Source organism: Amblyomma americanum, chromosome 7, assembly GCF_052857255.1.
Source record: "Amblyomma americanum isolate KBUSLIRL-KWMA chromosome 7, ASM5285725v1, whole genome shotgun sequence".
Lineage (NCBI taxonomy): Eukaryota > Metazoa > Arthropoda > Arachnida > Ixodida > Ixodidae > Amblyomma > Amblyomma americanum.
The window spans coordinates 111,571,229-111,588,522 of NC_135503.1; the positions used below are offsets into that span (position 1 = coordinate 111,571,229).

General features: G+C 45.4%; 1 long non-coding RNA gene across 1 annotated transcript; it reads left to right on the forward strand.

Moving 5' to 3' along the window:
* The first annotated feature begins 2,670 nt into the window (after positions 1–2,670).
* Positions 2,671–16,918, forward strand: LOC144097396 (uncharacterized). The gene is made up of 3 exons (XR_013307002.1): positions 2,671–2,816; positions 6,160–6,199; positions 16,849–16,918. It is a non-coding gene; the product is annotated as an uncharacterized LOC144097396 (long non-coding RNA).
* Positions 16,919–17,294: the final 376 nt, after the last annotated feature.

Consider the following 17,294-nt stretch of genomic DNA (forward strand, 5'->3'; position numbering starts at 1 on the left):
TCTGGCAGGTGGTCTGCCTGCCACAGTGGGCAGCAACCTGCAACCGCCTGGTGTAAAGTAATCTGCCGAGGTGTATATAGTTCTCCATGTAAAATTCTTATCTGGTTACAGCTGCGAATATGGTTACTAGGCAGTCGGCAAGTGTTTCCCACCTGCCAAGGTAGGCAAGGCGACATGACGTCACAAGATCACGTGATCTATGTGACAGCTCGGCCACCTGCTTTTCCGCTCACAACGCCGCAGAAGGCGACGAACAGATCGCTATATTTTCATCGCAACGTGAGACTTGACTGATATACTTTCTTTTAAAGACTGTAATAAATACTATCAAGTTTCTACTATGCATCAGGAATGCCATGGAAGCACACAAAACACGCACAATACACTTCAAGCATCACTTTATTTTCAAAGCAATATCATGGATAAAAATAATTACCACGACAAACTATGAAAAACCTTGGGAAAAGAGTGACCGTGCCCGTAATTGATATTTTGCAGCACTACGAAAATTCATCGCCATTTTTTTTCTTAACCTGGACGACCAGAGATTCCCCAGGGGCTCAGGAATGGTTGCGTGACGCCGCGGGGAATTATGTCGCGTAAGTTGTCATGGGTGAGGCGGAGCTCAACGTCCGACACACGGAACGGTCACTTGTGGAAGAGAGAGGGGGGGGGGGGGCGTTGTTGTCCGGTGTCAATTCTGTGAGAGACGGCCGGAGTGTGATCCGACGTTTTTTGCAAAAGTCGAAATACACTCGAAAATGTCGAATAATTTAAAACATTCGGTCGAGTAGTGCGGGATTATGGTCGGTAGCGATGGAAGGATTGAAGACTCGACGGGAATCGAATCGGTTGCAGCAGGTAAGAAGGCCACGTTGGCGATATCAGGAAAGACAGAAAATTCGAGCTGTTTGACGAAGCAGAGGAATTTATCGCGGACGTAGTACCGGCAAGGAATTTCGTTGAAGCCATAGAGACAAGGAAGGAGGATATGCCGCGTGGCAGCCGCGACAGGAGAAAATAGATCGCAGCTGTCGAGGGCAGAGTTTCAAGTGAGGGGAACAAGGCCAGAAGGAAACAGAGAAATATGAATGTTTTCAGCCCGTATAGACGCTCAGCGGATCGGATGGGCAGGGAGCACAATGAACAGTAGAAAAATGAGATAGTGCTATTTCTGTACAGGCACGAACAGTCACTACGCTACGGGTCGAAAGAATACAAAGCAGCCGAGAATAGCTGCGTGAGAAAAGTTGCAGTACAAATTATATGGTGTACGAAACGACGAAAAGACAGGGTTAATTGGAGAGACATTTAGGAGGCCTTTGCCCTGCAGTGGAGGTAGTGAGGTTGATGATGATGACGATGATGATGATGATGATGAAACGACGTTGATGCAAACTCGATCCGTGAACGCTGCAGCAATGTGGATGCGCTTCGAGCTAGCGGTGCGGAGGGAAAACATCAGGAAGTGGTTTCATCAACGTGTGAATTTTACGGCTGGCCGATTGGAACTAGCTGAGTTGAATTGCAAAGTCGGTCTTTCGCCGCTCCGTTTCGCTGGGCGTTCCTTCTTCAACTTCGTTCCACTTGACACGGCGCATGAGCACAGCTGTTGCAGCTCGGCTTCGCCGGGGCGCCGCGCCGCCGGCAGCAGCAGCTGCTCCGCACCACGTGACCAACCACGGTTCCGCGCTACCGGCAGCATCTCCGCATCATGTGAACAACCCCGTGACAGCGTGGCGGCGCCGCAACGCTGAAGGCTCGAAATGCTACCGTACTGTAGCCATTGCTACAAAAATTGGCGGGAACAGTTAAGCTTCGCCTTTAAGATATGATGCTATAGCGTTAATGATTTAGTACCCATATCTGCAGAATCTGTCATTCTCAACTTTACATTTATGCTTCCCTCGTAGTACTCATCCCACTCTTTGAAGCATTAAGCAGTGGTTAAGGAATACGCCACTACCTTTCGACAGCAGGTGCTGCCACCGGTGGGCCTTGTGCGACCCAAGTTGCCCTTGCCGAGCACCCCCCCCCCCCCCCGCGATTAAGCATTAATTTAACTTCCCACCTACCAAGGTAGGTAATTTGGTCACAATCTTGTGGGAAGTTTTTAAGGAGGCCATAAGGTAACGTGATCTAGAGAGCCCTCTTAGGTTGTTTCAGCTCTTTATTTATCGCTCACAACACCGACGGCGACACCGCTGACAGCGGATTTTCTGTGTAACTAAATATTCTAATACGATTTGTACCACGCAGGGTGTCATAATACATGTGCATGCTGCGACGAAACTTCGCTCAAAATAGTTAATGAGATTGTAGTACGGTTTTTTTTCCTTTTATTTCTCCGGTGTCACAAGCAGCAGGCCTGTTAAGAAGTTTGAAATGTGAAACTAATTTCATTAAGTATTGGTAATCGGAAAAAGCAAGAGTGTTCTCACATAGCAGCAAGTGAATATGAAGAAATTAATGCGCTTGGTATACTAATTCGGTACATCTAAATATTTCCCCACTAAGTGTCACCGCATGGAACATTTTAAGGCCAACAAAATGCACTTGGCAATTCTTGATGGATTGCTTTTCTCGTCTGGTCTCTGCTTAGGCCCTGCTCCTGACTTAACGGTCCGCGCCTTATTATATTTATTGGGGGTCTCTGTCACTGACAAGGCTTAAAGTATATATAAAAGCAGAACAATCGGCGTAGCTAGAGCATGCTGCAACAACTGCAGCACTGAACAAGACGCTACTGCACTTGTATACGAAATGAAATCTGCATTGTTGTTACTATTATCGGTCCTGGGCTCCCTACGTAATGAGTGAGTATGAATGTGTTAAGAAGACAAGTATCCAAACCGTCTTGTCTACATGAATTGTTGGTCTATCAAAGTTTTAAAGCAACTAAGCCTGGAGAAAGGGTGTACATTAGAGGCTCATATATTTCGATCTTTTACCCGCGTTTGAGGCGAGTGTCCATGTCTGTATGAAACTGTGTAAATAACATTTAATTTCGAGTAGAATGGAAAAACTACCCCGTGCTAAGCAATTTTTATGCGGGAAAAAAATTTCGGACTGGTCTAAATACACAGCCCTCCACTACGAGGCCTCATATCTCATTGGCTGCTCTTGGACGTAAAACCCCGGCCACAGTATGATACTTTGAATTACCTTTTTTATTTCATATAAATATTTTCATTCCACCGGGACCTTCTAAAGCGGTGTCTTAAATAAGGAAGATCTTTTTCCGGAAAACGCCTTGCTTCATTTCTCGCCAGTGCGTGAGTGATTGCAAAATCAAGAACAGAAACATTTGCTGTACAAGTTCTTTCTTCTCGGATGCTTCCCAATACAACGGAACCGCTACTTAAATTGTAACCTGTTCAAAACTTACTGAACAACTTATGTAACTGCTTGGGAGCAACTGTGGCAGAAGGAAAAACAGCCGTTGTCATGTCCTGCTAGTAGGCCCGTTCTCACTGTCATCGGCCTAATCAAGCTGTCAGTGTCACAGATCCGACGTAAATGCTGCGTTATTATCCGTTTCAGTCTTAGTTAAACAACTAAACTAAAAAGAAATAACCCGCTGTTCGGATCTCACGAGAAATATTTTGTAATTGCTGTCTAAAATTTTAGAAGAATACGGTTTTTTACAAAGACAGAAAACAACCTTGCTTTCTGAAGGCTCAGCTCGGCATCGGTCTCAACAAATGCTTCATGCATGATTGTCAATAATACGAATTATTTGAAGCCTCCTGCGCTTGCCGCAGAAGCTTAGAATTAAAGAATTCGGTGAAAAATTACTTTTGTTGGATAATAGAGTTTAACGTGCCAAATCAACTAAGGCTACGATGTAGGGCGTAGTGGAGACCTCCGTATAATTTCGTACACCTGGGGTTTTTTGACGTGCGCTTCCATCGCACAGTACGCGGCCCTCTATCATTTCGCCTCCATCGAAATGCGACAGCTGCGGCTCGGAGCTAGCGCGCGTCTTTGGTGTGAACGTTCGAGCACCGAGAACCACTGAGCCGCCGTGGCGGCTAGAGAAAAAGTGTTTGAGTGCGTAATAAATGGGCCCTGCCTAATCCGTGCGATATCTCTAACGCAGAGCTTCAACTGTGTTCGAAATTCTTGAGGATAGATGCTTTCTTGCGTCTTGCAGATAAAATATTCAGATTTTAGATGGATTCGCTAGCTCGGTGTAAATAAGACTAAGTCATAATTAGAAAGTTGTACACTGTAAGAAAAAAAATTGCTGATGACCTAGCTCTGTTAGGCCAGGATATACGTACAAAAGCGTGGCGACTTCTAGATAGGAAGAGTTAATATATGAAGCCCGTGCACTCAATAGATGCGCCGTTATTCATGACGATACCTTGAGCCATCGTGGCAGAGTGATTGCGTCTCCGCCTCAAACTCCAAAAGCCCTGGTACGACTCCCAGCCTCGTCACAGGTTTTTCCGTTATGCACTGAATGTGCGAGGGGTTTCACTGTCTCCCATAGATGCCGCCACCGAATACGTTGGTGAGCGGCTAAGCGCGTAATGGTGGATTGGGCCGGCTCCGGGGCGAGGCGGGCGGTGTGACGTCATGCCAGATGGCGCGGCGAGCGCGCGCCGTCCTCTCAGCTGCGCCGTTTGCTAGGAAACGGCTCAACGCCTGTCTTTGTGCCTCCTTGAAGCACCGCCGCAGCGAAATCGCAAGTTCGTGGCCAATGTATCTTTCGCTACAAAATATAACCATACAGGTACCCCCTAAGCAATTAGCACGGGCTCCTTGGGCACAACGTTCAATGAATCCTGTCATTAATGCCAGGCTTGAAGAAGAAACCCCAGATCGCGAATAATTGAAGCTTTCCTTTCTTGTTTTTCAGAATTAAGCTTATTTTAGCATTCACTATTAACACGAGCAGTTTGAATGTCTACTTATGCGTAATATTTTTATAAATATACTTCCGTTTTCCTGAACATGATGCTTGAAACTATCGGAAAGAACCTAACTCTAAAAGTTAGCACAAAAAAAATTGGCTGGGGCTTAGCTAAGGTTAAGCCTGGATATCTCGAAGCGAGAAGGTTCGGTGATGCATATGGTTTAGCTTATGGTTATACTTAGCAGCGTCGTTTAGCGAGACGTTCTTCTCGTTATTCGGGTGTCTCGGACGCTCGTTGAGCTTTCAGACATTCATTTCCTCGCTCCTTTTCAGCCAACTCCCGTGGTAGCACTTATGTATCGGTAGTATCACTCTCTTCTCCTTCCATGTTGAGTGCACACGCCTATTCTCTGGCAAGCGCTTATATAGTCGGCCTCCACGATAAACACGCGCTTGCGCCGAACGTAAAACGATGACGCATAGCGCGCGGCAGGGGCCACCTGCGCCGCGCATGACGTCACGCGCGGCAGCGGCGAAAGGTCAGGCGACGGAGTCGGCGGCGGCCACCTGCCCCGTGGGTGACGTAACTCGTGCTCCGACATACGCCGGCTCGCGCGAAGCGCGGTGTTGAGTAGCGCAGTGAAGCTTTTCGTTTCAAAACTTTGATTGCGCTACCGCACTAGAGTTAGTGCAGGCGGTATAACTGCGCACGAATTTAACAGCGAACCACTTGCTGATATGAGCTGTTCAATTTGTACCCTATGCTTTTGGGCCGGAGAGCGATAAAAACCTTCCCCACATTGACCAAAAGGATCTTTTTTCTAAGAATGCTGCTGTAGAGAGCAGGTATTTAGAGCTACGAAGAGTATGCAAAGGTAGCTCATGTTACATCAAGTACGCTACAGGCTACAATCCAAACGAGGGCAGAATATAGGGAATATTCGCGGATCTTTAGCCATACTATGCCCTATCTTCTGCTCAGATTATTGTTTACTAATAATCCAATTAGACAAAATTTAATGCGCGCTCGACGGACTATATGGGCGAAACTTGCTATAGGAGCAACAAGCACGCAAAAAGGTGGTGGTTAATGCCTGGCGGTGTATAAAAACTAGCGAGGATATAAACCGCATTGTTGCCCCTATGTAGAATGCACAGATCTCAATGCTATACGACAACATCCAGCGTGAGTCTGCTTTCCCGATGTTGTGTTGCACAAAGTTTACGAAATCTTTGAAAAACAGCACTCCTTATTTCAACTACAATTTACTCGCTATCCGTCCTTTTCATTTCAGGGCAAGCGGATCACAGTCTTATGATGTGTGCCATCAAACGGTGAACATTTTTTTTGGTTCTTTGCTACTTGACAAAGAAGAGACATCAAAGGTCTAAAGCTTGTTCCCTGTGTGAGGAGAAATGTAGGTCTCTGCACAAACTTATTACAATACATCTTAGACATCGGCTGCGACAGAAAAAAAGGCTCCTAAATTGCATTAACGAATAATTAAAAGCCTCAGTACATCCCATGCAATCTGTCTGCGAGAATCCTCTCACCAAATTTTTTTAGGAAAACCCATCATTTCTCAATTGTATTGAAAATTGGTTATAATAATCATGTGGCAGCATTGAGGCCACGTTCAGATTTTTTTTAAATTGCCGAATGCTCAATCATTGAAACTCGGTTGCTTTGTACTCGGTAGAGTTTCATTTCATTGCCCTTGATACTTTCTGCAGCATTCATAAAATCTAAAACTGAAACGTTTTGCCAATGTTCAAATGCTGTTGTGCTGCTAAAATGTTTATTCGTCGTTGAACTGCATGCCGACATGCTGAAACGTATTTTATCATTGCGCTATACTGACACTTAGCACCTACTTCAAATATTCTAAGTACGCCAGAGCGAAGGCAGTTTTCAATAACAGAGAATGACCGAAAGTTTTGTTTTTCAAAAGTCGAATTATGTAATTCTACTACTCGCCTTCTCTGCTTTCAAGAAATTTTTTGGCGGACACGAACTGAAAAGTACTGCAAAAAATCACTTTACCAACGAAATTGCTGCACGCTGTGTACGTGGAAAGCGTAGACAAATGGTAACACTGAACTTCTGTCAGAGCAATCATAACATTATTTTTAATGTGCTGAAAAAAATTCAAGCATATTGCTTAATTATTGAAAAAAGCGACAAATGTGGACGCGTTCTAAACACGAATCTTGAATACAGCTTAGCCTTTTAGTTAAAAATTGCTTGAAGTACGCCACGTTTATGCTCGAATACATTATGAAAAGAAAACAGATACTGCCTTTTGCGTCTCTTTCTATGAAGAGAAAACCTAAACTACCACTTATGTTACCTCTTGTATCTGCCTAATCTTTCCATAGATTAAGATGTATAAAGAAAAGCTCGCTTTTTCCTGGCAAAAAAATGTTTCCACCAAACGAGCATATAGGAAGTATTCTAAAGGATATTTGAATGAGACTTGAAGGCCGAATCACTGCATCAATTTTACATAGTAAAAGTGTTTTCCAGGAGGCTATTTGCTGCAAGAGCATTTTCCAGCATTGTCGCTTTTAACTTCCAGTCCTCTAAATTCTACAAATAGAAGAGATGATGGATTTAAATGCAACTTTAAAAATGAAACTGGTTTAGGCATTATGGCAAATCAGAGCCATTTAAAATTTTCACCATTACAGCAGCAGGTCAAATTCATATCAGTGATTTTTCAGTGTGAATTTTTATGAATGCAAAAGTTACGTTTCCTCGCCATATGACCGCCGCACATCAACAGTGCCGTCCTTTGCGATTGCCCCTAAAACAAGCGGATTCTACGATGATATCTTTGAGGCGGCGTCTGCTCTTCCTACCAGTAGTATCAATGATAAAATGGTTGAAAGATTATTTGGCACAGTCTTTGTTTTGGAAAAAAGATTCCATTTAATAGACAAAAGAAGTATTTTCACTGAAAAAAAAAATTTTGAAGGGATTGTGCTCAGTTTGTTGAGGGGAATATCAAAGGGAATTCAGGCAGGCTATAGAGACGCCAACCAAGCGGATTGTGCCTACTGGACCAGCGCAAAAAGCCAATTTTTCGCCTAAAAAACAAGAACGGTCTTCACAATCTGCTGCTTTTAGATGCTTTGGAAGGGAGTCACCAGACCTATCTTACTGTACGGAATACTGGAGCTCGAGAATGTGGTTCAAGCACCCGTGTAGGGAAAGCGCGAACGTATGCCAATATAAAGCAGATATTCTTTGCAATCTCATACAAATGAGCCCAGAAATACGTCACAGCACTTATATCATGCCAATATAAGAGGCCTGAAAAGGACCTTTGTGAAAAAAGAAACACGTTCGGCGGATCACATTTGCGTGTCAATTTTTCTATTTGTTTTACTTGTAATTTGCCATTCCCAGAATAAACTCCACCTAATATTAGCCGCAGCGATTCTTTCATCGTATTCTCTTTCAGCAGTGTTTTTGTTACACAAAATTAATGTTTGCAGAGCATATGAAGGCTGGTTTTAAGCAATTATGAAACTAGTCTAGCCTTCTTTTTACATGGCCGCAGCCATAAGTATCCTGCCAATCGGCATTTTTACAAAAACTCAGCAAGTATTCTTTCCATAGATTTCTATTATGGGTCCTACCTAATCATACCGAAGCCGAAAAGCCACAGCCTCTTTTTATCATCCACGTTCGCAAAATTTAAAAGTGTTTCGCGTAGATATGTCAACTCAAAGCGGAAGTGCTAAAGTGTAAGCAAAGCACTGCGCCTAAAGATGATAATATTGCTCAACCTAAACAAGAATCATCAATACTTCGTGTAAAATAATAGAGTTTTAGGCACACCTCAGAATACATAGCATACCCACACTCAGAAAGCTAACTTTGGCCTTCACGTGAACGTTAAATACCTTCATAGAAAAAACTGCAATTCGCGCAATATAGCGCCCAGATATTCGTGGCGATATGATCTGCTTCTTTATAAACGTCTTCAAAACAGAGACCTCGCCGCATTCTGAACAAATCTTGATCGCAGTATATGGAGGATTTGCAGATAATATATTGGCCAAAGAGTGGGCGAGGAATTGATCCACAGCCTACTGAGATTCTCTAGCCAACCTAGGAATCTTGTAATAAAATAGCCCTCTATAAAAATTTTAGACGATCAATGGGGTTGATGCTTCAGAGTATGCGTTTGTATTAGTGTGCCCTCCGAACAGAGCAGCAGCATTTTCTGATGAGTTCGGAGCCTTCGAGCGGGTGCCGTGATCCAATCCGCGATTCCCTGTGTGCCACGGTGCAGCCCTGCTCTATTAAATCTAGCAATCAAATTGGGACTCTCCCTCTCTATTCCTCCCTACCCGTCCATGCCACTCTCATTTGATCTTCCTTTCTCTTCTTTTCCTTCGGGATTTCAACCTCTCCACTTGGCCACCCACCGACCGTCACCTGCCACCCTTTCTTTGTATTCCCTCTCGCAGGTTTATCTCCCCCATGCTCCTCTCAAACTGGAAAGATGAGAGTCCCTCTCTCCACTTTGGAACTTCTCTACCCAGGCTTAAGACGGACGGCCGGTCAGAGGGAACTATTTTTCTAACATGGGGGTTCGAATGCTAACGCACTAAAGTGCATAACAATCAGCATACACATATAGGGGGACTGCACTGTCGTCTCTCAACCATATCGCGGACTAACCTAAAGGAGTACACTGCCACGTAATCCTTGATAGTTCGATCATCCCTCTATTTCCCCACTAAGCCAACCCTCATAAAGTTAGCTTGCAGCTTGTAATAGAAAGGAAAGTAACAAGTTAAGGGTAAATGCTGAATGCTTCCTCACTTTAAAAGAACACAACCTATTAAGTTATCCTTCTGCGCTTCTCATTTCCGAGAGTGTCTATAGACTGCCGAGTGCAGGGCAGCTTACTTTTCTTTTGTTGCACTTATCCCACCACCTGAAACGCTTTGCTGACGTTCTTCCAACTGGCTGACTAGGTGCAATTCCTGGATCAGGCAGAAAAGCTACTGATCACTTATCTAGTCTATTTTAATGAAGTCTTATTTCTATCATATCACATAAAGCCACAGACAGCTACATTACTTTCATTTTTATGAAAGAAGGAAGGCTTTTGAGCGAGCCGTATAATTTCTGTAGTACACTGCTAACCATTCTACGCGATTCTGGACATACCCCCATCCACATGAGCCTTACAACACCTGTAGATCAGTAAAAAGGTCGTGAATAGCCTAACGCCTCTTCTGCAGGATACATTATTTTTGATTGCTGAATTGGCTGGTATACACGTATGTCCGTCTAAGAATTGCAAAGGTGCAATTTGGCTTAGGCATTTTGACGAGTCCTTCATAACGCGGGGTCTAGTATGGTTGAAGTGTTTACCGTTTTTTGTAACTGATGATTTTTTATAGCCTAATGTCAGTATTTGATTTATTCGTAGCGCAGTCAGAGATATGTAGCAAAATGTCTCAATCAGAACCACACACCCTAAATGTGAGGTCGGATATGTGGTCTTTATGTATTCGGCGAATCTGCAAGAATAATACGCGTACACGAAGCTTTCAGGTAATCTGCACTCACACTTGCATGCCCTTTTGCGGCGCTAAGCGATGTTCCGGATGCGATGTCATAAGCTGCTTTCTGTGCGTATGTTTGCATTACATTCCTTTCCTTGTTTCTGCTCAATGTCTCATACGCTGATTAATGTTGTGAGAGATTCACTATGTCGATAGTGCATTCGGATCTGCATTCTTCATGCATTTCTTTATTTTTAGCTCCGTTGTAAATGACACTTGAAAAGGAAAGCACTATTCCAAAATCGTGGAAAATTTTTTTAGCGCCCTTAAAGTGGTCATCTCAACAAACACAGTTTAAGAAGGGGTGCATTTATGCATTGGTCACTTCTTTGTCTTTCTTTCATTTCAACAAATACCCCTTCTTTCATGCGTGGTTTAGTCATATATATTATATTAAGCTGGTTAATGGTGTACACGGATTTGCATTGTAGAAAATCAAAAATATCATGCAGAAATGCCACAATTCCAATGCAAGAACGCTGCTGCTCGAGGAGAGGAAGACGAAGTTGTTCCAGATCAGAACGATATCACTTTGACTCTGAAGTTTTATCGTTTTTTCGCACAATCAGAGAGGCGCCGCTCCCTCTGCGTGACGGCAATGGAAGTGGAGGACATCTGGCCTCCTTTGAGACCCGGTGAGTCGGCGGCAGCCGCCCAGAGGAAGCGCTTCTACCAATCGAGCGAGGCAAGCAGCCAGGCCACCGTGCTGAACTCACCTGCAAGCGAAGACACCTCGGCAGACGACAGGTTCGTCCGAGTGATGAGCAAGAAAGACAAGAGGAGACTGCGAAAGAGTGAGGACTTGTCCTCATCAAGTACATCTAACGTCATCACGACGCGTGGTGCATTGGCACATACAGTCCTGTTTACGCCTGAAACGCCCACCGACAACCTCAACCTGCTGAACAGACAAGCTACGTCGGTGTTCCTCGAAGCTCGGGTCCTGGGAGTGATCAAGAACGTGAGGATCAACAGCAGAAGGAGCCTCCTTACCATCGATGTAACGGAGCGGAGCGCCTTGGAAATTATAGCCATTGTCAACAAGATCAAACACATGCTCGTCCTCTCTCTTGTAATTGAAAACAATGGCACAACCACTGGCGTCATTCATGACATTGACACGACCATCTCTGACACCGACCTTCCGATACTCATTAAACCAGTGAAGAACAGCATAGAAATAACTAAGGTTCAGTGCCTCGGCGAGTTAAGGTGCGTCAAACTAACTTTTAAGGGCGACTGTATTGCATCGCACGTGAAGGTAGGCCACTTCCGACATGCTGTTCGCCCATGCGTCCTGAAGCCGCTTCAGTGCCGGAAGAGCATGAAAACTGGGAATGTAAGTGGTGTATGTAATGACACGATAGCATGCCCACACTGCTCTGAGCCGCATAGCTGTGACAGTTGCCGCGCTACTTTCTTGAAGTACGCCAACTGCCGTGGCCCTCATTACACTTCTTCAAAAGTCTGTACCCACTTGAAGAAAGAACGGACGGTGTTGAAGCAAATGATGCGAGACCATTAAACGCACAGAAAGGCCGCAGCTATGGTGCGTCGGCGTCGTTCTCGTCGTCGACGATCTACTAGACAATCGGCTGACAGCGGCAGGGAAGTCCCCATAGCTCCTGCTACATGTCCTTCCCCATCACTGAGTAATGTAAGCCCGGTGAGTGGTGAAGCCGGAACGAATGCTTAAGAGGTGGAACGGCCACCATTGCCGCAGCCACGCTCAACCTCAGTGTTTGAGCAGGCACCACGCCCCCACTGTCCTACGCCTACAGCTGAGTGAGCCCAAGGCACAGATCAAGCTCTAGGTGAGGAAGTGCAGGTGATCTTCATCTTGAGGTCCATTATGAACGCCATGCGTGTGATGCTGTCTAGCCTTCACTTGCCAGGAGCACGGAATGCATTGCAGGTACTGGACGCGCTAAATCCAGTCCTTGCAGCTTTCCAGTAGCAGACACAATGGCTCTCCTAGCATTACCATTTGAAAGCCATGTCAGAGAAGCATTCATTTTCCAGTGGAATGCGCGCGGACTCAATTCCCGCATTTCGTACATTCGCGAATACGTCTATAAATATAGATATAAATACAACCATAACCAGTACGTCTGTCTGAACGTGAAAAGGCGTACCTTGATGTTTACGTTTGTGGGCGCGTACTTATCCCCGACAACGCGGTTTGACGCCGATAGACTGAGGGACTTGCTGGCTGCAACACCTATAAATCGGATCGTCAATGGTGACTTTAATGCGATCAAGGTATGTGCGGAGGCATCCGGGTGAGTTCGAAAGCAAGAAGTCTTGTCTCTTTCGCCTCTGACCACGACCTACAATGCCTTAACGACGGTTCTCCAACGTACATTCGTGCGCGGTCTTACAGCAGCTGTCCGGACTTGGCGTTTGAGTCTCGGCGCCGCGCGAGACGCGTCTGGTGGTTGCCGATGTAGAACTTCATGGAGGTGACCACATCCCCGCATATATTATTGTTCCTAGTCTCGCTGAATGCAAATCTGCGAAAAATTTGCAACGCATAGACTGGTCTATGTTTAAAACCCTTATTGAAGATGCCTGCAGAGAAGACATTACAACATGCATTCAAGAGCGCCTCAAGGAGGCTATAGAAAACGCGAGATGCTTCGTGACTTGAATACCAAAGTTGACAGATTTCGATGTGAAGCTCCAACGCCTCCGATCTACTTCGACGAAGAGCCGAGAGAAGATACAGGTACACAAAGTTGCTGCTCGATTTCAAGGATGCAAGGGCGCAGACAGAAGAAAATCCAGCGCAGAATTCAAATCTTCCAGGCTGACCGTTGAAAAGCATTCTGTTTATCACTGTATCCTCGAAGGCCTCTCTCACGCATCTTGAATGCGGTGCGTGTTCTACGGTCATGTCCTCAGCAGCTCCAACCATTGAAGTTTCTTGCCCTTCATCAAGAACGTAGCAAAGCGGAGATTGGTGAAGACTTTTGCGCGAGAATAGGAGGTCCCAGGAACCCATCCACAATTCTGAATTGATGCAAAGTGCCTAAATCTAGAGATTCGCGAATGGACCATATTTTCTCCATGGAAGAACTAGACGCCGCCATGGCCGGTCGCAGATTGTCTTCATCGCCGGGGCCTGATGGAGTAACATACTCTGCAATTGAAAACTTTGATCAGGCGGCTCGGCGTGTTTTTTTAGACCACTTGAACACATCATGTTGTGCGGGTACAGTTCCGCACGCATGGAAATCAAGTCGTCTGGCTCCAGTCCTTAAACCCGGAAAATCGCCGCTTGACCAAGCATCGTGCCGTCCATTCGCAATGGCTAGTTGCGTGGGCAGACTCATGGAAAGGATGGTACTTACGTGAATTGAATGGTATCTGGAGCACTACCAAATATACCGAGATGTAATGTACAGGTTTTAGCATGGACGTTCGTCTACTGATAGCGTGATTGACCTGCTATCACCAGCTCAACATCAGAAGCACCTGAAGCGCTTGACCGCGGCGTTGTTTCTGGATGTTAAAGGGGCGTATGATAACGTCACTCATCAAGCTATTTTGGACTCTCTGGAGGCTGCAGAACTTGGTGGTCGCATGTTCTGCTGATTCGCATTTATCTAACAGATCACTGTTTATATAGACTGAGGACAGACGACATCTTCACATTTCGTTTCCCGTGGGGTCCCACAGGGTGTACTTAGCCCAACGCTTTTCAATTTTGCGTTGTCGGCCTTATAGATGCACACATTCGGCGCGAGTCTCAGTCTAGGTGGACGATATTTTTATCTGAGCATCAGTAGTTACGTGAGGACAAGTGCCAGCAAGGCTTTAAAAGGCGGCAAGCATTCTTACGGCCTACCTCCGCCTGCAAGGGCTGGAGATTTCTGCTGGAAAATGTTCCCTTGTTGCCTTTATACGCAAGAGCATGTCCCATTACTTCGTATGTATAAATGGCTCAACAATGCCCTAAAAAAGAAGTCATCGCTTCTTTGGAGTAATCATTGAACGCAATCTAACCTGAAGCCCGCATGTCTCGTACATGAAAAGGCGACTTACATCGGTGGTTCACGTTCTCTCCTTTGTCGAAGGGAAGTCGTGGGGGGCATCAGTGCAGTCAACGCTCGACCTGCACACTGCATTATTCATGGTATGCTTTCGGCACAGTATCCTTCCGCTAGAAAACTTGATGAAAGGAACATATGGTGTCTACAAGGTGTTCAAGCCCAAGCTCTCAGGACGTGTCTAAGAGTGCCAAAATGCGCGTCTGCATCGCTAAGGGGAATCCAGTGACTGCCTATGTAACAGTCAAAGCCTTGAGAGCGCATATTCTTCACCTCTCTCGGATTCCCGCACACCATCTTGCCAGTCTTCCTGCTAACCGTCCGCGTATATCGTTTGCGAAAATTATTGATGCCCATCGCGACTTTCTACCAGCCCAATATACACGAGCCTTTAGACCGACTTCTCTATTATGGAGCCTGCGCCAACCTCCTGTGCTTCTTTTCATACCGGGAATTAAAAAGAAGGCTAATTTATCGTCGACAGCATTAAAACACACGAGTATAAATTTGCATGAGAAACACGGACACCAAATGCACGTATACACAGTTGGATCAGTGACCCCTTCCACTACCTCGGGCTCCGTGGTCATCCCCATAAGGATCATAGTTAAGAAAGGGAAACATCACACCGGACTTCATCGACTGGTGCAGAACATACTGCTATTCCCGTCGCCATTGAGCATATCAGTAAAGAAACACCCCAGCAATGGCCTGTTTTCACTGAGTCAAAGGCAGCATTCACAGCCTTACAATCTGCTCTTCGTCTTGGATCCCATGAACAAACGGTCGCGGAAATACGAGAGCTCTACCACACCGCCATCAATAAAGGGCGCAACAATATTTACCAATATCTACCAAGACACAGCGGCATCGCAGGGAACCACCGCGAGGACGAGGCCGCGCGAACTGCTTGCTCACCATGAGGGCGATTGTGGGTCTATCCTCATCTTGAAAGCCAACCCTGCATGTAGGCTTTGACCACTGGTGCTGGATGTCATGGTTTCCGCGTGGAATTCAGGCAATTTCTGACTTCGCCTTTGAAACCCTTGGTCCAGATTTGATGCTCCGGTTTCCATTTGGCCCACCACTACGTGAGGCAACTTTGCTGTGTCGCCTGTGGCTTGGTGTAGCTTTCATCAAGCATTACTCTTTGTTAATAGGTATGGCTGATAGCCCTGCATGTGCCATGTGCGGGTGTGATGATAGCCCACATTCTTTGTGAATGTCCTGCCAACCGCGCCGAAAGGCAGTCTCTCTTCAGTGCACTGCAGCATCTAGTTCCGCGCCCACTGAAGGAAATGAAGATTATCGGCCACTGGCCCCGGCGATCGTCGGCGGTGAAGGCCTCCAAGGCACTGCTCCGCTTCCTGACGACTTCTGGCCTGTACGATAGGCTGTGGCTTTAGCAAATGCTGTGACTTTGCAGAGTGACTTCAATTTCTTGCTACTCTCTTTATCCTTCATCTTTTCCTCCCCTCACCCCTTGACTCTCGTGCAGGGTAGCAAACCGGTTTTTCTTCCGGTTAACCTCCTTGCCTTTCCTCCTTCTCCTCCCCCTTCTGCTGGTCGAATGGCTGCCTGCCTTATAGTGAATATCATAATATAAAACTGTCAAGGAGGAAATATTTGTCTCTCTACACTTCCTGTTGACCGCTGAGTTGATATGTCTCCAAGATATCTGAAAAACAGTCCCTAGCTGCGAGTGTGTATAACTTGTACAGTGCAGGACAATAACATTTGAAATATATGTGACCAGTAAATAACAATGCAAAACCTGTGGTCGTAAGCTTTTTCGAAAGAATTGAGCATTGTGCAGCATATGCCTCTCCACTGTCGAAGTAAAGTACACTTAAAAGAGGGCATTACGGTAATTCAATAAAAACTCTTCATAGAAGCTCAAGCAACCAGAACAACCTTTTGCCGAATATATTTCAAATTATTGCAGTATTGGAGACTAATTCTATATGAATGAGGATAATTAAATACCTACGGTTTCTCGCAAATAGTCTAGCTTTTTTTGCCCCTTTTGGCAAAGAGTATCTCGTTTTAGACGAGCTAATCTTGTGGATCGCGTGACCACTTACTATCGTACAACTTCAAGATTTGTTAGTGTGGATGTAGCTATTTTCTTCGCAGTGCATTTCTCTTAGCGTAACGAAAGGAAAGTGCTCGTGACCTCTACAGAAATAAGCCCCAAATGCTTAACGAAAACTTCTTTTGATGGTACTTTATTATTATCTGTATGTATATGCGACTCACCTTCTCCGCAAAGCCAAATACACTTTGGTTGGTATTGACAACAGGAAAGTGATAAAAAATCTGTATTTTTCGTCCAAACAGTGCAACGGCGATCTCGGACCAAGGTGTGAGGTTGGCTGTTCCTGCGCTGAATATAGCAATGGATGGGGAGTCTGCCAGCTGAAGCCCGGTTGGACTGCTGAACGCGTTATGGCGACGATAGAGACTCAGGCTGTGCTGGAAGCCGTGGCTGAAGCTTCTGGGGATCTCGTGAAACATGGCATTAAGAAAGCCAGTAAGATCAGAATGCCGAAAATTAAGCTGCCAAAAATGAGAGGGCTGCGATTCGGTATAGGACGAGTAATGAAGTTGGTTAAACTTATATCAAGAATACTTCGTTTTCGCGGCTAGCAAACTGGATTTTACCTCCTAATAGATTGATTTGCCATTAAAATGCAGTTTTTTTGCGTGTTTCTAGAGCTCTATGTTTGCCTGCAGACGTAGAAACTTTGCCCTCCGTTAACTTTCTGTGGCTTTGCAGCCAGGGC